Source organism: Anomaloglossus baeobatrachus, chromosome 10 (assembly GCF_048569485.1).
Source record: "Anomaloglossus baeobatrachus isolate aAnoBae1 chromosome 10, aAnoBae1.hap1, whole genome shotgun sequence".
Classification (NCBI taxonomy): domain Eukaryota; kingdom Metazoa; phylum Chordata; class Amphibia; order Anura; family Aromobatidae; genus Anomaloglossus; species Anomaloglossus baeobatrachus.
Genome location: NC_134362.1, coordinates 76048254 through 76073389, shown reverse-complemented (window position 1 = coordinate 76073389; position 25136 = coordinate 76048254). Strand labels below are relative to the sequence as shown.

Genomic DNA, 25136 nt, shown 5'->3' with positions numbered 1-25136 from the left:
GCAAGGGGCGGCCCGCGGGCCACATCCGGCCCGCCTACTCTCTGTGACCGGCCCGCCTGGCTCAGGGCGTCCTTGCTGGCCGGTCAGTGATGAGAGCAATCTGACCTGTTGACCGAGCTCCAGGCTCCGGGAGGCCCGTGTTCAGATTGCCCTCATCACACGCTGCGTGCCGTGCAGGGAAGGCTGCTTTCACACATCCGGTTTGAGCTGTGCGGCTCAATCCAGCTGTGAAGCCTATGCAACGGATGCGGTGAAAACACCGCATCCTTTGCATAAGTTTTTTACATGCGGCCGGTCCGGTTTTTGCCGCTTGCGGCATGCTACTGAGCATGTGCAGTGGCAAAAACCGCATGCGGCGGCCGGATGCGGTTTTTGCCGCATTGCGCTGCATCCGGCATCCATAGGGATGCATTGGGAAAAGCGCCGCATCGGCCGGATGCGGCGCGATGCGGTTTTTTTTGCCGGAGCAAAAAACGTGCCAGGGAACGTTCCATCCGGCCGCCGCATCGGCTAAATCTGCCGCATGCGGCAAAAACCGGACCGAACGCAAGCCCATGCGGCACTAATTAAAGTCTATGCAGGAAAAACGCAACCGGCAGCAAAAACAAACGATTGCGGTTTTCCTGCAAAGTGCCGGATTGTGCCGCATTGCAAAAGCCGGATGTGTGAAAGCAGCCGAACAGAGAACAGTTCCTGCAGCGTCGCACAGTCAGTGCAGGCAGCGGAACGCAGGAATCTGTCCTCTGTTCTCTGCCCGGCAGATGTTCTGTGTGACACACGCGCGCCCTGATGTCGTCAGTATGGCGCGCGTGTGTCATTTGAAAATTTCCCGCCCGGCAGCAGCCGGGGCCGCACAGAGAGAAGCAGCGGCGGGGGCTCCTAGGAACACAGCATCGGCGCAGCCTGGGCATGCAAAAGAGAAGCAACCGAGCGGGGGGCACATACAGAGGTGCCTGAGGAGGGACAGTAAGAAGAGAGGTGAGTGGTTACTAGTAACCTGCAGGGACAATGGGGGGAGGGGGACCGCCCGACTACCTGTCTCATTGGTGTGTGTGTGCGGCCACTCCAGTCCTGAAGCTTCCTGTCTGCAGTGACAGGAGGCCGGCAGCTGCATTCAGCCTCTGACACGGAGCAGACCTGGGGTCGGGGCCGGAGCTTCACTTCAAAGAAGCAGATTCCTGACTTCCTGCACTGTTTCTGCTCTCTGCTGAGGCCGGCTCCACTGCATGTACAGACACTTTTTTTGAAGGTAAATATGCATGCGTGGTTCTGTGTTTGTGCTTTTTTGATGTGTGTGTGTGTGTGTGTATGTGTGTATATGTGTGTGTGTGTGTATATGTGTGTGTGTGTGTGTGTGTGTGTATGTGTGTGTGTGTGTGTGTATATGTGTGTATGTGTGTGTGTGTGTGTGTATATGTGTGTATATGTGTGTGTGTGTATATGTGTGTGTGTGTGTGTATATGTGTGTATATATGTGTGTATATGTGTGTATATGTGTGTGTGTGTGTGTGTGTGTGTATATGTATGTGTGTGTGTATATGTGTATAGGAGGCCTGGCTGTGTGCGTGTGTGTGTGTGTGTGTGTATATGTATGTGTATAGGAGGCCTGGCTGTGTGTGTGTGTATGTATTGTGATATAATCACTGGTACTATGCTGAGAGGGTTAAGGTGTGTTACCTGGGCCGGCTCTGTTGTGGACAGCTAATGAGATAGGTGGGACGGCTGTTCACCATATCTCCACCTCGGGGTGTGGTCCCAGGAATGAAAGTCAGGCCTCTGGACACACTCAGGGCCCTGCACTGAAGTTCCTGTGCTGGAGGAAGTAGCTGGGTGTATTGATGGGTGGAGGTAAGGAAACAGCATCTGAGAAGGCTCTGCAGCGACTTGTGGACTGAACATAACCTGAAGAGCTGAGGTTTGGGAATGTACCTGTTTTCCTGCCGGTACATGCCATGTGATGTCCGTACCAGCGCGGTGCTTTATGAAGTGGAATAAAGCAGGCTGTGATCTTAAGAAACTGTGCCTCCTATGTCTACCTGAAGCCCTCATGCTGAGCGAGTAACCCCCTATGTTGCAAGGTGCAACGTCACATATGGTGGAGAATGCGGGCAAGGTTCTAAGAAGAACAGAGTGCCGTGCTGAAGGGCGTAACACCCTGGTAGAAGGCGATGCTGTAAACTCCCAAGAGAAGGCAGAGGGTGACACTGCAGAGACCCAAGTGGAAGTTGGAGGGAATGCAGTGAAGTCCCAAGACACAGCAGGTGCTGTAAAAGCGGAAAGAGCCTCTGAGGAAGAGGTGAAGTCTGGACGTGAGGTCTCATCAGAAGCTGAGAGCCTGACTGACTCAGTGGGTAAGACCAAGATCGCAGACAAGAAGATTGGCTCAGCTAAGAGCCTGAAACCCGAAGGCTCTGAGGCCGGGGCGGAACCTGAGGCGTGTGTAACTCAACAGGTGAAGCCTTTGGCGGAGAATATGGAGGAAGGCAAGAGACCTGAGAAACAGTCTAGTGTCCTTGACACTGAAGGAAGCAGACCAGTCTTCAAGTACCGGATAGACGTGCCGGAAGACTTAAGAGAAGCCTGTGCCAGTGAGAAGGTGCATGAGAGATTCCAGAAGGCAGTAGGGGCCTGTAAAGTGTACTTTGCCGCAGAGACTAATCAGTTGGTGGTGTGCTCTTTCAGTGATGCCACAATGAAGCGAGTGGCAATCCTGAGTGACATGCACCTACGGTGTCTTCGTACGAAGTGGCTCATCACTGCAAAGAAGGATGAAGACACCAGACGCTTGGCGCAGCTGACCGCAGGCTTTCAAGAAGTGGTGGTTGTGAAGAAAGCATTAATTGGATTGGCATTGAGAGCACTAAGAAATAATATTAAGCAAGCCAGGAAGGTTCCAGGTGTCACAGCTGTGCATTTAGATAAAGACAGTGGAACATTTCGTATCTATGGGACAACTGCAGAAGCGGTGAAGACAGCTCGCCGGTTATTGGAGTTTGTGGAAGAGATCATTCAAGTGCCCAAAGAGATGGTTATGAGGCTTATTGGACGACATGGAAGAGCCATGCAGGAGATGGTTGATAAGACCGGTGTGACGACATTAAGAATTGATATTCATAACGAAGCCAGGAGGCCCTGTGAAGTCGGTATGGTTCCATGTACCATTGTGGGCACAACTGGATGTGTTGAAGATCTACGAGCCCTCCTAGAATACCGTTTGGGATACCTGGAAGAGTTAAAACAATTGAATCGAGAAAGACGGAAGATTGCAAACCAACTTCGCCAAGTTGGTGTAGTTTGGCGACCATATAGGGGCTATGGCCCCGAAGAGAAAGGTGGCCCGCTCGATGAACGTGTTGCTTCAGAGGGCAAAAGCAAGTCCAATGGTAAAAGGAGCCAGGGTCATAGAGGACCCAGGTATTCATCGGGCTATAGCACAGACTCTGAACGGTCTCAGTCCTGTGAGACACAATCCAAAGGACTGAATGAAAGTAGCGATGGGTCGTTAGCCAATGTCGTTGACAAGAGAGTGCACAATCCGAGAAACAGACGACGATGCCCGGGTAGAAGAGCCCACGATAGATTTATACACAGACCCTGCGGAGGGCCTGGATATGGCGCCTCCTCTGGCAGTTCACCGCTGAGGCCCCTCGATAGTGACCCCTCTAGTGGTCGGGATAGCTCAGGGTTAGACAGAACGGTAGTATCGACTGGGAGAGAGACTCTCTCCTACACTGACCGTGGGTGGCAGCCTTGGAGAGCTGGGACTGACCAGGGGGCGTATGAGAGAGTTCGCTGGGGAGGGTCCGGTGACTGTGACGGACGGTACGTCAATGGCTGTAGTCCGGGGCGGACGGAGCGGGTGCTCTTGTCCGCTATGTCAAGGTGCCAAAACCCTCCGGCTTTGGGCAGAGGGGGAGGATATGTGATATAATCACTGGTACTATGCTGAGAGGGTTAAGGTGTGTTACCTGGGCCGGCTCTGTTGTGGACAGCTAATGAGATAGGTGGGACGGCTGTTCACCATATCTCCACCTCGGGGTGTGGTCCCAGGAATGAAAGTCAGGCCTCTGGACACACTCAGGGCCCTGCACTGAAGTTCCTGTGCTGGAGGAAGTAGCTGGGTGTATTGATGGGTGGAGGTAAGGAAACAGCATCTGAGAAGGCTCTGCAGCGACTTGTGGACTGAACATAACCTGAAGAGCTGAGGTTTGGGAATGTACCTGTTTTCCTGCCGGTACATGCCATGTGATGTCCGTACCAGCGCGGTGCTTTATGAAGTGGAATAAAGCAGGCTGTGATCTTAAGAAACTGTGCCTCCTATGTCTACCTGAAGCCCTCATGCTGAGCGAGTAACCCCCTATGTTGCAAGGTGCAACGTCACAGTATGTATGCATGTGTATAGGAGGCCCGGCTGTGTGTGTGTGTGTGTGTGTGCATGCGTGCTTGTATGTAGGAGGCCCGGCTGTGTGTGTGCGTGTGTATACACACACACACACACATATACATACACACACATATATATATATATATAATGCCGGACTACTATAACTAACTCGGTTCTACATCTTTTATATATATTGTGATAACACGCTCCGGGATCGCCTTTGCTGGGTTCAAAGGGCACGTATTCACCTCAGGCAGACAGCCGAATTCAAGGTGTAACTGACGCTTGGTCAGGTTTATTGCAGTGAAGCATAAACAAAAAGAAAAAAAACACCAACAAAATAAATCCTTGCCTGTCCGGCACTAACTATACACGGTGTTATCCTAACTACCAACTGGAGGGCTTCTCCCTTCCAGCTAAACCATACAAACATCAGGCACTGCTCCTCACAAGTGTCTCCTACACAGACAGGCTTACTGTGTTCCCAGATGGAGACACTCCCCCAACTTCCCAGATTCCTTTTACCTCCGTCCTTCACCTCCCATTAATCCATTAGTAGCCAGGTGATCCTGGCCAGGCTACGTCACATAGGACCGATACCGGGGTGAGATATACCTGCCCTCATCCACTAATCCCACATGAGTCTCACATATCCCCCCCCTCTGCTCAGATCACTGCAGCTGAGCAACAGCACCCACAAAACAGTGTACACGAGACAGGGCATCAGCATTCCCCATCCGCACCCCCGGGCGGTGCTCCACTGTAAAACGGTAGGCCTGAAGTGCAAGGAACCACCGGGTCACTCGGCCATTCCGTTCCCTATTCAAGTGCATCCACTTGAGAGGGGCATGGTCAGTGATCAGCCGGAACTTCCTTCCAATCAAGTAATATTTAAGGGACTCTAGAGCCCACTTAATGGCTAAGCATTCTTTTTCCACTATGGCATAGTTGCGTTCATGCTTATTAAGTTTACGACTAAGATAAAGGACCGGATGTTCCTCTCTGTCCTTCAGTTGTGACAATACAGCCCCTATACCGGCATCAGAAGCGTCCGTTTGGACCACGAACTCGCTGCGGAAGTCAGGAGTCATTAGCACAGGTTGAGAGCAAAGAGCTAGTTTTAAGTTATGGAAGGCTTCTTCGGCTGCCGTGGTCCATTTGATCATGACAGAGTCTTTCCCTTTGGTAAGGTCCGTCAGGGGAACAGCGGTAGCCGCAAAATTGGGAATGAACCGTCGGTAGTAGTCGGCTATTCCCAAAAATGCTCTCACCTGCTTCTTGTTGACTGGTTGCGGCCATTTCTGAATGGCTTGTATCTTGTCAATCTGGGGTTTAACAATTCCCCTCCCAATTACGTATCCCAAATACCGGGCTTCTTCCAGCCCGATATGACATTTCTTGGGGTTTGCTGTTAGACCCGCCTCCCGCAGGTCCTCAATCACAGCCTCTAGTTTTTGGAGGTGCGTCTCCCAGTCCAGGCTGTAAATGACTATGTCATCCAAATACGCAGAAGCATACTGCCTATGGGGCCTCAGGACTCGGTCCATCAACCTTTGAAAGGTTGCCGGTGCCCCGTGTAGTCCAAACGGCATATACACATACTGGTATAAACCTTCCGGTGTAGAAAACGCGGTTTTCTCTTTAGCGGCCTCTGTTAGCGGGATCTGCCAATAGCCCTTCGTTAAGTCTAGGGTCGTGATATACCGGGCTTTTCCAAGCCGATCTATTAATTCATCGACCCGTGGCATAGGGTATGCATCAAATTTGGAGACCGCATTTAATCTCCTGAAGTCATTGCAGAATCTAATGGAGCCGTCTGGTTTCGGTATTAACACAATCGGACTCGACCAGGCGCTATGCGATTCCTCGATTACACCTAACTCTAACATGGTCTTCACTTCTCGGGAGACAGCTTCCCGCCGAGCCTCCGGTATTCGGTAGGGCTTTACCTGAACTGTTACCCCCGGCTCTGTTATGATGTCATGTTTAATGAGAGTGGTCTGCCCGGGCTTTTCCGAGAAAAACTTGTGATTGTTGATTACAAACTGCTTGACGTCGGTCTTTTGCCGCTCCGACAGAGTCTCCGCCGTCCCGACATCCGGTATGGTCTGCTTGCAGACCGGAAGGGCCAGACCTGCTGACAGAGCTGGACGGTCCTTCCAGGGTTTTATCAGATTCACGTGATAAATCTGTTCAGGCTTCCTTTTACCAGCCTGGTACACTTTGTAGTTTACCTCACCCACCCATTCCTTAATTTCAAAGGGGCCTTGCCACTTTGTCAGAAATTTGCTTTCTGCCGTGGGGACCAGGATCAACACCCTATCTCCGGGTGCAAAAGTACGGATCTTGGCCCCCTATCATAAATCCTTTTCTGTGCTCCTTGAGCCTGTATCATATGCTCTTTAACGATGGGCATCACCGCCGCAATACGGTCCTGCATTTGGGTTACATGGTCTATTACGCTTTTGAACGGGGTGACCTGTCCCGCCCAGGTTTCTTTAGCGACATCTAACAGTCCACGGGGACGTCGGGCGTACAGAAGCTCGAAAGGAGAGAACCCGGTGGAAGACTGGGGCACCTCCCGGATGGCAAAAAGCAAATACGGGAGTAAGTAGTCCCAGTTCTTCCCGTCCTTGTCTATCGCCTTACGGAGCATCTGTTTCAAAGTTTTGTTAAACCGTTCGACCAGTCCGTCCGTTTGAGGGTGATACACGGAGGTGCGTAACTGTGCTATTTGTAACAGCCTGCAGAGTTCTTTCATTACTTTAGACATAAAGGGGGTTCCTTGGTCTGTGAGTATTTGTTTTGGGACACCAACCCGACTAAACACATGGACCAGCTCCTTGGCAATGGTCTTGGTGGCCGTGTTACGCAAAGGGATGGCCTCGGGGTAACGAGTGGCATAATCCAAGATGACAAGGATGTGCTGGTGTCCTCGTGCAGACTTGGGGAGGGGTCCAACTAAATCCATCCCAATTCTCTCAAATGGGATCTCGATGATAGGCAGAGGTACTAAGGGGCTACAGAAACGGGGCCTAGGTGCAGAGATTTGGCAGTCGGGACAAGACTCGCAATAGGTGCGAATATCGTGATGCATGCCGGGCCAAACAAAACAGTGTAATATCCTTTCGGTAGTTTTCTGGACCCCCAGGTGTCCCCCCATCATGTGTCCGTGTGCCAGGTCCAGCACTCTCCGCCTGTAGGCTCTCGGCACAACCAATCGTTGTACTGTGTCATCCCCCTTCTTCTCTATCTGATAGAGAAAGTCATTCTCCAGTGCCATGTAGGGGTAAGACAGCCTAGTACCTGCATCCACCTGCACCCCGTTTATCATTTTAACATTTTTTATAGCCTGAGAAAGGGTAGGATCTCTCATTTGCTCACTTTGGAAGTCATCTTTCTGGACTTCCAAATTCAGCCAAGAGGAAGGGGGACAGCCACCCATGTCCGCCTCTGCCCCGGGTTCATCGGAATCACCCGCCAGAACTGAAAAGGGGAACTGGGGGTTGTTTTCAGCGGATTCCTCCTCTGAACCCTCTTGTGGGGCATCCTCTAGTGGCTCCGGGCCCACACAAGGTGTGGGAGAAGGATCATCCGTGCGGCTACCCTGGGGTACTAATTGGTTCTCCCACACCTGCCAGAAGTGGGGAAAATCCCTGCCCAAAATGATATCATGCAATAGTGCTGGTACTAGTCCCACCTTATGATGCACAGACCCATAGGGCGTAGTAATGCAGGAGACCGTTGTGAGGTACGAGCAGGTGTCTCCATGCACACATGTCACAGAAAATTTATCTGACGGTCCCATCGGGACTGCTACCAGACTGGCCTTTACCAGAGTCACCACACTTCCCGAGTCTAATAGTGCAACAACAGTATTGCCATCAATGGACACTTCACACAGGTGTTTTTTCATATCGCCTTGACATGCAGCAACACACACTACCCGTGCAACCATAGCCCTGCGTTTTTCAAAGTCCGTGACATCACACTGCATCGGTTCTGCAGTTACTGGACAGTTTGCAGCAATGTGGCCCACCTCCTGGCAGCGGAAACACCTCACGGGCCCCTTGCTAAGACCATAGTTTGGCACCTTAGCCCTCACAGGGCCAGCAGTCCTGTTTTCCTCCTCCACTGCCTTAGGATATTTTCCTCCTCCCCATGACCCTGGAACAGTCTTACCAGATCCTCGTCGAGAAAGGGAAGAGCGAGGATGTGTAGCATCGTCCATAAGTCCTTCTGCCAAGGAATAACGCTCCACTAGATCCACTAGCTGATCCGCTGTCGTGGGGTTTCCATGGCTTACCCACCTCTTCAGAGATGGCGGTAGAGCTCTTAGGTATTTATCAAGAACGATTCTTTGTACCATCTCTGGCGCCGTCAAAACCTCGGGCTGTAGCCATTTCTTGGTCAAGTGAATGAGGTCAAACATCTGTGATCGCGGTGGTTTATCGGGCTGATAAGTCCATTGATGAACTCTCTGTGCTCGCACGGCCGTCGTCACTCCCAGCCGGGCAAGGATCTCGGCTTTTAGTTTATCAAAGTCATGCGCTGCTTCAGGCTCAAGATCAAAGTAGGCTTTTTGGGCCTCACCTGCCAGAAACGGTGCAAGCAAGTCGGCCCATCGCTCCTTTGGCCACTTTTCCCGCTCCGCCGTCCGTTCAAACGTGGTCAGGTAAGCTTCCACATCGTCCTCTGTGGTTAATTTCTGCCAGCACCGACTCACATGAATCACCCTCTGGTCAGCCTCCGCATTACTCTCCGGTACGGTCGCCAGACGCTGCGCCACCTGCTGCAAAAGTTGGCGGTCTTTAACCGTCGATTCCACCAGTTCCTTCAACTGTGCCGACATCAAGCGATTAGCCTCCTGCTGCACAGCTGCGGATTGTACCAGCGCTTTCACCACGTCATCCATTATGATGCGCTGTAACGTGCTGCCCGCATTCTCCACCACATTGTGATAACACGCTCCGGGATCGCCTTTGCTGGGTTCAAAGGGCACGTATTCACCTCAGGCAGACAGCCGAATTCAAGGTGTAACTGACGCTTGGTCAGGTTTATTGCAGTGAAGCATAAACAAAAAGAAAAAAAACACCAACAAAATAAATCCTTGCCTGTCCGGCACTAACTATACACGGTGTTATCCTAACTACCAACTGGAGGGCTTCTCCCTTCCAGCTAAACCATACAAATATCAGGCACTGCTCCTCACAAGTGTCTCCTACACAGACAGGCTTACTGTGTTCCCAGATGGAGACACTCCCCCAACTTCCCAGATTCCTTTTACCTCCGTCCTTCACCTCCCATTAATCCATTAGTAGCCAGGTGATCCTGGCCAGGCTAAGTCACATAGGACCGATACCAGGGTGAGATATACCTGCCCTAATCCCACATGAGTCTCACAATATATATATATATATATATAAGATGTAGAACCGAGTTAGTTATAGTAGTCCGGCATTATATATATATATATATATATATATATATATATATATATATATTAGTCCGGCCCTCTAAAACCATCCCAATTTCTTATGCGGCCCCATGGAAAAATTAATTGCCCACCCCTGACATAGGGGATAGATTCTCCCCTTTCTAGCAAGCTATATGGTGGACAGACTTAAGGCCGCTTTACACGCTACGACATCGCTAAAGCTATCTCGTTGGGGTCACGGATCTTGTGACGCACATCCGGCCGCTTTTGCGATGTTGTTGCGTGTGACACCTATTAGTGATTTTGAATCGTTGCAAAAACGTTCAAAATCGCTAAATGGTGAAATCCCCCCCTAATCCCAATTATCGTTGCTACTGCTTGGACGATGTAGTTCGTCATTCCTGCGGCAGCACACATCGCTACGTGTGACACCATAGGAACGAGGATACTCACCTTACCTGCGTCCCGCCAGCAATGAGGAAGGACGGAGGTGGGTGAGATGTTTGTCCCTCTCATCTCCGCCCCTCCACTTTGATTGGGCGCCTGCTTAGTGACGTCGCTGTTACGCCGAACGAACCGCCCCCTTAGAAAGGAGGCGGTTTGCCGATCACAGCGACGTCGCTAGGCAGGTAAGTAGTGTGACTGTTCCTAGCAATGTTGTGCGCCACGGGCAGCGATTTGCCTGTGTCACACAACCAATGGGGGTGGGTACGCATGCTAGTGATATCGGTAATGATATCGCAGAGTGTAAAGCTAACTCAAGGAAAATGCAGGATAGCATAGTAACTAAAGCCTGATGGAGTCTAGGAATGCCCTTGTTAACTACGTACACACCTTACTGATACAGTGCGCCATGGAGGTAGGAGGAGTACTTAATGTTGATCTGGTTTGTCAAACTTCTATTCAATTTTCCTGGACAACTGGACTAAAATTCATGAATGGTTCAAAGTTTTTACAGATATCTGCCATGACACTTCATAAAGCCACAACCCTTGATAAACACATCCAATGATAAAACCAATGTAAGGGGTGGACGGACCCCTCACACGGAGGCACAGTTTACCCCCCTGAAGATACCCCACGCTGGGGTAGCTAAAGATGTTAATGTTAATTGTGGTTTGCAGTATTGACGGGTTTTCCCCCCTAGATGTCAGGGAAGGACGGCTGTCCCCATAGGAACAGTACAGGAGAGAGGAGGAGCTGGGCAGTCTAGGGGGAGGGGGAGAGTTTTGAGAGTGAGTGTCTGCTGGGACAGGGAAGAAGGAGCAACGGGGGCAGAGTGTGGGAGCGACTGTGGCAGATAGCCGGAGAGAGAAAAAGGAAAGTGTCCTGATCGGGAACCAGCAGTGTACAGGTGGGACCCGAAGAGGCCTAGCCGGCGAAGCAGAAGTGTGTGGGTCACGTCTGCAGTAGCCGGAGTGTGAGCCTAGGTGCAGGAAACGAGAGTAGCCGGGCAAAGTCCCGGAACAGAGAAAACAGGATCAGTTTCCCCGGCAGAAATTGTGATTTCACGCTGCAAGATTTATGTACCGAGACTGTTTTGAAGTTAAGTGTAATAAAATGCCTTTTGGTTCAGCTGATGCCTGCCTGCGAAGTTTTCCTGAGTCTGTCAGCGTGCTCCTGCCATCCACACTCTGCCCCACAAAACATTCCCCTGTCCCAATAGTGACGGCTGGGCCGGGGGTTAGCCTGATACATGAAGCGGCCATCACAGCGACTCCCGAGGCGCCCCCGGCACACCGTTACATCACACCCCATAGATATCCAAGTAATACAGAGAAAAAGCATGTATATGTACAAGAAGCCCCAGGGCAGTTGGATACTCGGTCCCGGACGTACAGTGAACAGGGGAGTTGTGGTCGCGGCAGTTACCCGATCCCGTGACCCCGGGGGCCGATCCAAAGAAGGGTGAAAAAAGTGAAAAAAAAAAATTTAAATAAATAAAAGAGTTATTGACTACACCACTTGTGGATTGCGGCTATTTTGTGTGGGAGCCGCCGCTGCAGCGTGGTCTTCCTGGAGCGGGTAGTATAATACAGCTCAGGTTTTCTGGCCCTCCGCAAGTAGAGCTAGGCCCTGGAACAGGATGATGGTGGTAGTAGTGTGCAGTGTGAGCTGCGGATGCACCAATGTAGAAAGGATTCAAGCCACACAGGAACTGCAGTTTAAGGTGGCTTTACACGCAACGACATCGCTAACGAGATGTCGTTGGGGGTCACAGATTTCGTGCCGCACATCCGGCCTCGTTAGCGACGTTTTTGCGTGTGAAATGCACGAACGACCACTAACAATCAAAAATACTCACCTAATCGTTGATCGTTGACACGTCGTTCTAATCCCAAATATCGTTGCTCGTTGTGGACGCAGGTTGTTTGTCGTTCCTGAGGCAGCACACATCGCTACGTGTGACACCCCAGGAACGACAAAAAACACCTTACCTGCGTTCTCCGGCAATGAGGTGGGCGTGTCTTACCTTACGCTTTTATTGGTCGACTGCCGTGTGACGTCGTTGTGACGCCGCACGAACCACCCCCTTAGAAAGGAGGCGGTTCGCCGGCCACAGCGATGTCGCTAGGAAGGTAAGTATGTGTGACGGGTCCTAGCGATGTTGTGCGCCACGGGCAGCGATTTGCCAGTGACACACAACCGACGGGGGCAGGTGCGAACGCTAGCGACATCGCTAGCGATGTCGCAGTGTGTAAAGCCCCCTTTACACTGGTTTTTACTCACTGTTCTGGTACCAGTGCTCGGGTGGTGCTGGTTTTCAGGTGTTCCCTCACCCTTTGTTCCCAGTGCCAGTTAGTGACCTAGTGAGCTGTCCTCCGTGCACCCTTTAGTTATTGACGGGTCCCCATGGCCTAAAGTGTCTTGGGATCCCCTCCGTTTCACAGTCTTTACCCGTATAGCAGGCAGCCTGGACAGCGGAAACCGGTACCCTGAGTGCAGCACCAGAACTGTGAGTAAATCGATCTTGACCAACAGCTGCTGCTTCAGTCTATCATTACCGGTGCCCCGCGCTCTGGTGCCAGCGGCTAATTGTCATCTTCATCATCCTCCCCAGGGCCCGCTCCACCTGTGAGGAGCAGAACCATCCTTGTTGCGATACCATCAGCCCTGGAGGACATTACCCGCAGCGGTGGCTAATCCCTGGCCGCGTACTACTGGTGGCGTAACGAGACAAACTTCCATTCCATCATCCCCCCTTTTTTCTTGTACACCTCGGGGCCACGAAACTGGGCAGGGCCACCCGTGACATCCCCCTGACCCGACATCACCGGCCCGGCGACGAGTAAAGTTAACCCCTTGCCCCGTGGGTGCTACATATATATACAGTGCAATACACATACTGAGAGTTACACCCAGTATACAGGACAGAGAAGTGGTACTGCACAGTGTATATATACAGAATAATACAGATTCTGAGAGTTACACCCAGTATACAGGACAGGAGAAGTGGTACTGTACAGAATATAATTACACAAAGTGTACACAGCTCCTCATAATATATTCTAATATAGCCCATATTCTACATACTGTATACATAGTTTCATACAATATACTTTAACATACTATAATATAGTGTAGAGCTGTGTATAAATTAAACAATGTGAAGCTGTGCCTATGTATCTAATTTATGGTGTAGAGTGCACGCTATCCACCACAATGTGTGCAGAATTATTAGGAAAATGAGTATTTTGATCACATGATAATTTTTATACATGTTGTCCTACTCCAAGCTGTATAGGCTTGAGAGCCAACTACTAATTAAGTAAACCAGGTGATGTGCATCTCTGTAATGAGAAGGGGTACGGTGTAATGACATCAACACCCTATATAAGGTGTGCTTAATTATTAGGCAACTTCCTTTCCTTTGGCAAAGGCAAAATGGGTCAGAAGATAGATTTGACAGGCTCTGAAAAGTCCAACATTGTGAGATGTCTTGCAGAGGGATGCAGCAGTCTTCAAAGTGCCAAACTTTTCAAGCGTGATCACCGAACAATCAAGCGTTTCATGGCAAATAGCCAACATGGTCGCAAGAAGCATGTTGGGCAAAAAAGGCGTAAAATAACTGCCCATGAATTGAGGAAAATCAAGCGTGAAGCTGCCAAGATGCCATTTGCCACCAGTTTGGCCATATTTCAGAGCTGCAACATTACTGGAGTGTCAAAAAGCACAAGGTGTGCCATACTCAGGGACATGGCCAAGGTAAGGAAGGCTTAAAAAACGACCACCTTTGAACAAGAAACATAAGATAAAACGCAAAGACTGGGCCAAGAAATATCTTAAGACTGATTTTTCAAAGGTTTTATGAACTGATGAAATGAGAGTGACTCTTGATGGGCCAGATGGATGGGCCAGAGGCTGGATCAGTAAAGGGCAGAGAGCTCCACTCCGACTCAGATGCCAGCAAGGTGGAGGTGGGGTACTGGTATGGGCTGGTATCATCAAAGATGAACTTGTGGGACCTTTTCGGGTTGAGGATGGAGTGAAGCTCAACTCCCAGACCTACTGCCAGTTTCTGGAAGACAACTTCTTCAAGCAGTGGTACAGGAAGAAGTCGGTATCGTTCAAGAAAAACATGATTTTCATGCAGACAATGCTCCATCAAATGCATCCATCTACTCCACAGCGTGGCTGGCCAGTAAAGCTCTAAAAAATGAAAAAACAATGACATGGCCCCTTGTTCACCTGATCTGAACCCCATAGAGAACCTGTGGTCCCTCATAAAATGTAAGATCTACAGGGAGGGAAAACAGTACACCTCTCGGAACAGTGTCTGGAGGCTGTGGTGGCTGCTGCACGCAATGTTGATCATAAACAGATTACGCAACTGACAGAATCTATGAATTGTAGGCTGGTGAGTGTCATCATAAAGAAAGGTGGCTATATTGGTGCTAATTTTTTGGGGTTTTGTTTTTGCTTGTCATAAATGTTTATTTCTAAATTTTGCGCAGTTATATTGGTTTACCTGGTGAAAATTAACAAGTGAGATGGGAGTATATTTGGTTTTTATTAAGTTGCCTAATAATTCTGCACAGTAACGCCGGGGCCACACAGGGCACTAGTGCGATCCTCGCATGACACTCGGCTCACGCTGGCAGCACAGCGGTAGCTGAGTGTCATGCGAGTGCCCTTGCGACTGAGGCCCGACTGTGCGGGGGGCGGGCCGGCACTGAGGAGGGACGGTTCAGTGCTGAGGAGGGGAGAGCCGGCACAGAGGAGGAGAGGGAGGGATTTTTCTTCCTCTCTCCTCCGTAGCCGGCTATTGCTATTCTTGCACTGCACTCGCGGTACACCGGTGTACCGCCAGTGCAGTGCGATTTTTCTTTCGCCCCATTGACATGAATGGGTGCGAGAGAAAGAGTCTTGCATTACAATCGCAGCATGCTGCGATTGTTTTCTCGGTCCGATTAGGGCTGAGAAAATAATGGCTCATGTGCGCTGACACACAGGCTAATATTGGTCCGAGTGGAATGCGATGTTTTGTTGCACTCCACTCGCACCGTTTTTCTCACCGTGTGTCTTAGGCCTAATAGTTACATGCACAAACAGATATCCTCCTAAGATAGCCAAATCTAAAAAAAAAAAACACTCCAACTTCCAAAAATATTAAGCTTTGATATTTATGAGTCTTTTGGGATGATTGAGAACATAGTTGTTGATCAATAATAAAAAAATCCTCTAAAATACAACTTGCCTAATAATTCTGCACACGGTGTATATTCACAGCTCTACACTTTCTTACATCATTAAAACTTAAACAAAATTTGCTGTGGCACCTGTCTGCTGACTCTCCTGAGTCTCTTCACTAACACCATGGGGTACGCCACTGAACACCGTGACTACAGGGGATAGTAATGCCTGCATTAACCCCCAACATGCAGATATAACACCATGCGGCTGCCACACTGAAAGCCCCTTTAATAATGAGTCAGATAGTGACGGGCATGATTACAGGCAGGGGTGGGATTCAAATTTTTAACAACCGATTCCTATCATGGCCTGGTTTGGGGATTGGTTCCGGTGACCTGTTGTTGCGTGGTCTGCTCCTCTGCCTGCTGGGCTATTGACTTGTCTTTCCTGTCCAAATGCTAATGGTTCCTGTTGTCTTTGTTCCCAATTCTTGATTCACTCCTCTCCACGTGGTTCTCATTTCTCGTCTTGGTCTGCCCTATTACATTCTGGGTTGGGTTATATATGTGCACCTTTCACTGCACTTCTGTCACGCCTGTGACCAGCATGCACCTCCGTACTCACTGCAGGTGTTGTCCTGTGCATGGCCAGTGTGCAGCATTCCCAGCTCTGCTGCATCCTCCATTCTGGAGACTCTGCTGGCATTTATAGCTTTGTGTCCAGCAGAGTTTAGCTTCCATGGGCAATCCCTTTCCAGCAGATGCCATACTTGACAGCCATTCCTTCCACTTTTAGCTAATTTCTGTTTTCTTTTAAGCTATGTTCTGATCTGTCTGTCAGCCCGTTCTGTATTACATCTCGTCCTGTATGGCTCTGTCTGTCTGTCTGGTAACTCCATTTCGATTCAGCTTCATCTTGACTGTTTTCACCTTGTCTTATCCCCTATTTATTCCTGACCTCTCCTCTCTAGTCCTTGTCTGTTTCCTATACCTCTGCTGTTTGTCCCGTCCTCATCCAGTCCGTTTGTGTCTCTGGGTTTTGCCTTAAATCTCCTGAACCCTAACACTCTCTGGCCAGCAGCTAGCTGCTCTAGAGTGGTATCTGGAGACTACCTGCAGCCAAACCTATCCTCACCACCAGAGGCGCTAGTGAAGACCAGATAGTTGCCTAGCTATGCCCTTCCAGAGTAAGCCAGGTCCCATGACACAGTGGGTCCATTCACATCCTGCCCTGTCACAACTTCCTTGCTGCTTATACCTCTGCATGAGCTTGTTTCTAGGAGCTCCAGCCCCTCAGCTTAGGGGTTTACCTTTGGATAGTTGAGATCCTGCTGTGAGACGGTTTGTTTTCCTTCCCAGCACCTATTTTTTTTACCTTATATGAGCGTGTTTTAATTTTCTCACTATAGGTATTTGTGTCTTTCTGCACACCTCCCTCTCCCTTTGTAGGCAGTGTGTTGCAGCCTCCCCTCTGGTCATTCAGGAGGTACAAGAAATCACTTGACAGCCTTTTAGGGAGTAAAGTCGAAGGTAGTGCTAGAGTCTTTTTAGTCTATGCAGGGACCAATAGGGTTCAGGCGTATCTTCTTCAAATATAATAGGTCCTCTTTTTAACCATTACCCGTGTGTGAGAAGGTTTATGTTTATAATAGGTCCCTGTTTGTCAGCCACACCCATTTTCAAGCACTTTCCTCAAGCACAAAAATACAAAGTAAGGCTATGTCCACACTTTGCGTTGAGGTAGTTGCAGTTCTAAACGCATCCTCTGGCAGAAATGTTTTTTGCCAAAGTTGCTTTTGACCCCATTTTAGCCGAGTTTTTAGCGCTTTTTACCTGCGTTTCCACTGCTTAAAGTCAGATGCTTTTTGATTACAAAGACACTCATAAAGTTTGGACATACAAACACTATGAAAAAAAGGGGAAAAAAAGGAAAAAAATATAATTATTTAAATCATAACGAAAATAGTTATATTTCATATAATTATAGAGGTTTTATACGATTTTTGGCTGTAATTCCAATCTATATATATAATTGCCTTATTCTGTCTGTCTGTCTGTCTGCTCCAAAATTCTGTCCTTACCGCTTCAAGCGTCTCATTGGCCGCTCGCCTCGCCTCGGCTCCGCCCCTCCGCACGGATTGGCCGCTCACCTCGGCTCCGCCCCCCGCACGGATTGGCCGCTCACCCAGGCTCCACCCCCCACACGGATTGGCCTCTTGCCCCGGCCCCCTGCACGCATTGGCAACTCGGCCATGCCCCGCCCCCCTCACGTATTGCACGCTCGCTCTGGCCCCGCCCCCTGCACGCATTCCCCGAAATGACACGGAGCCCCGACTCCCAGGTGAGTGCTGTACCCCCGGGAGCCCACATCAGCGTACGCCGCCAACCCAACCGACACATACCATCGCATTGCTGGGGTTGTCGGCGTATGCTGGTGTGGGCTCCCGTGCGAGCGGGGGGCGGGCTACGCTGGTAACCATGGTACCCATCGAGTAATATTGTGTAGCATAGTTACCAGCGTACACTGGCTCCCAGGTGAGCGGATCAAGGCCCTGCAGCGGCGGAACACACACACATGCACACATAAGAACAGACACACACAAACACACACACACAACAGATCACACTCACTCTCACACACACCTCACACACACATCAGATCGCACTCACAACATCCAGTGATATCACTTGCTTCTCGGCGGCAATACTGTGCGTGCAGTGACCTGCCAGAGGATCACATGGCCAGAAGCATGTGGTATCTCCGGATGTTGTGAGTGTGAGCGCGTATGTGCAAAATCGTCAATGTGTGTGTGCGTGTATGCGATCGGGTGTGTGCGTGTATGCGATCGGGTGTGTGCGTGTCGGCAGCAGGCAGAGGAGCACTGCGTGCAGCACAGCTGCTGGGACCGCACACCGGAGGGCACAGGCAGAAGTGGGGTGTAAGTGTATGCGATCAGATGTGTGCGTGTATACTGTCTGATGTGTGACTGTGGAGCACGATGGGGGGTGCACAGCATGGGGGATGGAGCACGATTGGGAGTGCGCAGCATGGGGGATGGAGCATGATGGGGGGTGCGCAGCATGGGGGATGGAGCACGATGGGGAGTGCGCAGCATGGGGGATGGAGCACGTTTGGGAGTGCGCAGCATGGGGGATGGAGCACGATGGGGAGTGCACAGCATGGGGGATGGAGCACGTTTGGGAGTGCGCAGCATGGGGGATGGAGCACGATGGGGAATGCGCAGCATGGGGGATGGAGCACGATGGGGAGTGCGCAGCATGGGGGATGGAGCACGACGGGGATTGCGCAGCATGGGGGATGGAGCACGATGGGGAGTGTGCAGCATGGGAGATGGAGCACGATGGGGGGTGCGCAGCATGGGGGATGGAGCACGATGGGGGGTGCGCAGCATGGGGGATGGAGCACGATGGGGGGGTGCGCAGCATGGGGGATGAGCACGATGGGGGGTGCGCAGCATGGGGGATGGAGCACGATGGGGGGGTGCGCAGCATGGGGGATGGAGCACGATGGGGGGTGCGCACCTCCCCCCAAAACACACACACACACACACCGCCACACACGCACTGCACAACACACCACACACACACTGGGAACCACAAACACTGCCCTACACAGACACCCACACACACAGACAACCCCGCACACACACAACACCCAACACACAAATACCGTGGCACACACAAATATACGCACATACCGCACAACACACACATTGCACAAAACATACCTCCCCCCCAAAACACACACACACACCCCACACCCACACAAACCGCGCAACACACACACACAACGCTACAGACACACAGCGCTCCACAAACAACGCAACACACACAACGCAACACACAAACAACACCACTCTCACCCCCCGCCACACCCAGACAACACCCAGATGTTGTACCCACATGTACAGCGCCCTACACAAACACTTGGTAACTACACACAACAACATCTATATATATATATATATAACAAAAATCATACATTACCTACACAATACATAAATTCTAGAATACCCGATGCGTAGAATCGGGCCACCTTCTAGTAAATTAATATTTTTCATTAATTTAATTATCGGACTATGTGTGTATGTAAAGAGACATATCTTTCCATTATTTTGATGTCAGAAACGCATGCGTTTAAGTAGTCCAAAAAGGAAGAGCCCGGACTGCTGCCCCGAAGGGGCTCAAGGGAGGGCTACATGACTAGGAGGGATGCCAGGCCATAGGGTTAATAAGGGGTTAATGGTGAAGTCAGTTTGGGCGCGAAATTTGGGGGTGGTGCTAAGGGGTAGCCAGGATCAGGGGTCAGTGTGATTGGTCAGGGGGTGGTGCTATAGGGGGTCGTATATAGGGCAGGTCAGAGGGGGGGTGGGCCATTCCTACCTGGACAGTGACTGTAATCGTTGTGGCTGGATCCCGAAGATGGAGGACTTCATGGCACAGATGAAGAGGATGGCGGAGCAGCGTGGACAGCGGTGGATGGACGAACAGCTGCAGCGATGGTCCGGCGACGGTGAAGAAGATGGGACCCCCCTGCCTCCGAAGCGGCAGCGAAGAGCGCGGCCTCCGGAGCGCCTCAGCCCTGAGATGACGCAGAGGAGCCGGCAGCGGAGACGGAGCCCAAGTGGACGTGCGGCGGTGGATCCGGGAGCAGGGACGTCGCGAGGCCCCGGCCGGAAGTCGGGCCGCGGGCACCAAGGCAGCGGGGCGGTGAGCGACATGGTCGGCCTCCCCTCCTCTTCCGGTTCGCGGCGCACGGCAGTGACGCGCGCGTCGCGGTCGCCTGACCCGGCGCGGTCACCTGACCCGGCGCGGTCACCTGACCCGGCGCGGTCACGTGACCCGCTGCGCTCGCCTGGCCCGGCGTCCCCTTGTGATCCGGCAGGCTCACCTGACCCGGCGCGCTCACCTGACCCGCCGCGGTCGCGTGGGCCGGCGCGGTCACGTGAGTCGGCGCGGTCACGTGGGGCGGCGCGGTCACGTGGGGCGGCGCAGTCACCTGACCTGGCGCGGTTACCTGACCTGGCGCGGTCACGTGACCCCTCGTACTCACCCGGCCCGGCGCGTCCCCGCGACCCAGCGAGCTTGCCTGACCCGGCGCGGTCACCTGACCCGCCGCGGTCGCGTGGGCCGGCGCGGTCGCGGGGGTCGGCGGGGTCGCGTGGGCCGGCGGGGTCGCAGGTGCCAGCGAGGTCACGGGGGCCAGCTGGGTTGCGTGGGCCAGTGGGAGCGCAGGGCACGGATGAGGCCGCAGTGGCAGCGGCAGCACAGGCCAGGAACAGAGCGGGGCCTATGCAGGAGCATAGGGTCCCAGTGCCGGCGGGGGATTCCGTACGGAGACGGCCCGGATCTGCGGGGCTCGGCCTTGGGTCACAGAGGATGGACAGCGACGGGACGGCGTCGGGGTCAGCTGGAGCGCGCGGGGATGCCGGTGCGGCATGCCCCAGGCGGTGATTACATGGCGGCGCCAGCGTCTGGATCGTCGCGGACGGCGCGGAGGATGGATGGTGCTGCGGGCGGACGGGGCCTAAGGTCGAGTCTGCCGGACGGCGGGCTCCCTGGGCCTGGGTCCAGTGAGGAGGATGAGGCCACCTTGGAGGAGGACGTCGCGGAGGACGACACCGGGGACCATATCGTGGAGGTCGGCGAAACGGCTGGAGTGCGACGCGGAGGACATGTGACGGCTGTTTCGGGATCTTCTCGGAGTCAGCCTGGTAAGACCACGGTTTTTCCCATTTCTCGTACACCTGGTTTGGCTATGGATGGTGTGTCTGGTGATATGGATGGCGTGCAGGCCGTGAATGTGGTTGGTGGTACAGGTGGTTTGCTTGGTGGCCCGAGTGGTGGGCAGGTCATGAATGCGGTGACGGGTGACGGCAGTGTGGCATCCGAGTTGTTGAGGTTGGTCAGGGGTTTGTTTGCCCCTGTGGGGGGCCCTAGCTTGGTGTGGCAAGGGGCGACGGGGCAGGATGTTGTGACTCCTGCGGCTGGAGGGGTTGCTAGTGGCAATGTGGCTGGTGAGCCGGTGGTGGCGGCTCCCGCGGCCGCAGCTGCGGCTCCCGCTGCCGCAGCTGCGGCTGCAGTGGACATTGTTCGATTAGATGACAAGGCGAGAGGGGAAGTGTATGTCTGCTTCGATGGACCGTTGGGGGCGCATCTGAAGCAGGAGACCAGGGAAAAAATATGGAAGGATGAATATGTTGAAATATTCTCATTGCTTCCATTGGAAAAGTTTAATCTGGATCGGGTTAAACCGGATGAGAGCAAAAAGGACGAGGAAGAACGGCGGCGTTATCGCCTTATTCCTCGCACTTTTCAGAACTGGTTGCAGGCCTTTGTGATACTGGCCAGTGTGGTGGGGGAAAAGGCTCCGGATAACTGTTCGGCGCTTTTTTGCTATCTGGATTCTATTTGTGAAGCGTATAGGACCTACGGGGGGACTGCTTGGCTACGGTATGACGAGCAGTTTCGCCAGAGGAAAGCGGTCAGACCCAGTTTACGGTGGGACCACAAAGAAATTAGTCTATGGATGCGGCTGATGGCTGCGCCAAAGTCGGCATCGCAGTCCTTTCCAGGGGGTACCGGCGGGGGATCATTTGGCACCTCGCCGGGGACCAAAAAGGGCGTTTGCTGGCAGTTTAATGAAAAGGAATGCCGATTTGGTTCCTCCTGCCGATTCAAGCACGAGTGTTCGGGCTGTGGTGGCGCCCACAGTCATCTCAAGTGCTTCCGGAAGGGAAAAGGGAAGGCCGCTGAGTCTTCGTCAAAAAGGGAGGACCCCGGTGAGGGTAGATCGGATGGCGCCGTTTCTAAGTAGATACCCGGATCGGGTGTCGGCGGAATTGTTGAGTGAAGGTTTTAGTTTTGGTTTCAAGATACCGTCAGTGGTTAAGACGGGAGAGATTCGTTTGAAAAATTTACAGTCGACTCGCCTACATGGTGAGATTGTTGCGGATAAGTTACAGAAGGAGGTGGAACTAGGACGAATGGCGGGGCCTTTTGATGCCCCTCCATTGCCTGACTTGGTTGTGTCCCCGTTGGGGTTGGTCCCGAAAAAGGAACCTAACAAGTTTCGGCTTATCCACCATTTGTCCTATCCTACTGGCAGGTCGGTGAACGACGGTATTGATCCTGAGCTGGTTTCAGTATCGTATGTCCGTTTTGATAAGGCGGTGGAATGGTTAAGGAAGTTGGGTTGTGGTTCGCTTTTGGCGAAAACGGATATAGAAGCGGCCTTCCGCCTGTTGCCGGTGCACCCGGACAGTTTTCACCTGTTGGGGTGTTGGTGGGAGGACAAGTTTTATGTAGATTGTTGTTTGCCTATGGGCTGTTCAATTTCATGTTCCTATTTTGAGAAGTTTAGTTGTTTTTTGGAATGGGTAATTAAGGAGGAGGCGGGTCTAGATTCAGTGTTGCATTACTTGGACGACTTTTTGTGCATGGGACCTGCTGGATCCTCGCAGTGTTCCCTTTTGCTTCGGACAGTGGAGCAGGTTGCTCGCCGCTTTGGCGTTCCGTTGGCGCCTGAAAAAACGGAGGGTCCGGTTACTGTTTTAAAATTCCTGGGTATCGAGCTGGATACAGTTGCCATGGAGTGCCGCTTGCCGGAGGACAAGCTGGCGGATTTGAGGCGTTGCGTTCAAGGGGCCATTGAGGCCAAGAAGATTCGTTTACGGGACTTGCAGTCCCTGTTGGGAAAGTTGAATTTTGCGTGTAGGATTTTGCCGATGGGAAGAGTTTTTTCCCGTCGCTTGGCTCAAGCCACTACCGGTGTGCTGCACCCTTTGCATTTTGTGCGTTTGAAGGTGGAGCACAAGGCGGACCTGAGAGTGTGGTCCCGTTTTTTGCAGCTGTATAATGGACGGTCATTGTGGCTTCGTGAGGTGGTGTCAAATGAGGAGTTGGTACTTTATACGGACGCGGCGGGATCCAGTGGTTTTGGCGCATATTTTGGGGGGAGATGGTGTGTCGGCAGGTGGCCTGATTCGTGGCGGGTTTGCGGTCTGACTAGGAATTTGGCCCTGTTGGAACTTTTTCCTATTGTCGTGGCCATAGAGGTTTGGGGACAGGATTTGAAAGACAGGAAGGTGCGTTTCATGTGTGACAACCTGGGGGTCGTTCAGTGTGTTAACAAGTTGACAGCTGATTCCCCCCCCGGTGGTGGATCTCTTGCGTCATTTGGTGTTGAAATGTCTGGAGTTGAACTTGTGGGTTTGCGCTGTACATGTGCCGGGGGTGCTGAATTCCGTGGCTGATGCTTTATCTCGCTTCCAGTGGGACCGCTTTCGAATGCTGGCGCCGGACGCGGAGCAGCAGGAGACCGTGTGGCCCGTCTGGTTGTGGGACCTGGTTTGCAGCCGGCCTGGGAATTGATCAGACATTCGGTGGCACCCAGTACGTGGCGCAGCTATAATTCAGCGTGGGACCGTTGGCTCGAGTTGGTTGATGAGGTGGGAGGTGATGTACCTGAAGGTGACAGAGTTTATTTAGTTTTGTTCATGATGGGCAGGGCTAAGGAAGAAGGCCTTTCGTGGTCGGCGGTGGCGGGTAGGTTGGCGGGCATTGCTTTCTTTTTCAGGTTACTGGGCTGGAAGGATGTCACGAAGGATTTCTGGGTGCGTCAGGCGCTGAAGGGTTACCGTAGGGCGGGGGCGCGCCGAGACCTTCGGCGCCCGGTATCTTTTGAGCTGCTGGGCAAGCTGTTGTCGGTTTTGCCTCGGGTGTGCTGTTCGGAGTATGAATGCCAGTTGTTTGGGACCGCTTTTGTTTTGGCCTTCTTTGGGGCGTTTAGAATTAGTGAATTGGTGAGCAGAAACACGGGGAGTCACGGAGGTTTGTTGTTGGAGGACGTGGAATGCGGTATGGATGTGGTACGGTGTTGCTTGAGACGGTCAAAGACGGACCAGCTGGGTAGAGGTCGGATGGTGGAACTATGGGGTGTACCTGGTTTAGCGGAATGCCCTGTTAGATGGCTGTCGGCGTTTTTAGAAGTGAGGGGAACTCGCCCGGGGTCCCTTTTGTCCCACCGGGACGGGTCAGCCTTGTCCAGTTACCAATTTGTCTGTATCTTTCGGAGGTGCCTGCAGTGTTGCGGTCTCAACGAGGCTGAGTTCGCGTCACATTCCTTTCGGATTGGGGCTGCGACTCAGGCGGCTCGTTGGGGCCAGGGCGCGCAGGCTCTCCGTAAGATTGGACGATGGGACTCGGCCAGGTTTAGATCTTACGTCCGGCCGAACTTGTTGTGAGATATTGGTGGGGGGGGGGGTCGGGGGCGGTATTTGTTTGGTATTCATTACCCCCTTTTCTTCCACGTGCCCAACCCCCCTTCACCCCCACCTTTCCCCCCCCCCGTGTTGTCACCTTTTGTTTTGTAGGTTTACCATTGTTGGTGTGGGTGCTCGGCCACTCATACGTGTATTGGGGGGCGTTTCGTGCGGGAATACGACCGGACGGCCGTCAGTTGGGGGTCCCCAGGGAAAAGGCGACAGTGCGATGGATCGGGGTCAGGGGCATGCTGTGGAGTGAGGTGTTGCCTACCTGGCGCCACCATTCACAGTTGGACAGAGCACCGGACGTGGTAGTACTACACGCGGGTGGGAATGACCTGGGTCTCCGGACTTCCAGGGACCTGATACAAGATATAAAGTGTGACTGCCTGCGG

At 52.3% G+C, this 25136-nt stretch overlaps 1 protein-coding gene across 1 annotated transcript in view; it reads left to right on the top strand.

The window, feature by feature from the left end:
- The window catches only part of TKFC (triokinase and FMN cyclase), a 742129-nt gene that overhangs the window by 55981 nt on the left and 661012 nt on the right, over positions 1 to 25136 (top strand). The gene's annotated exons all lie outside the window — the stretch shown is intronic.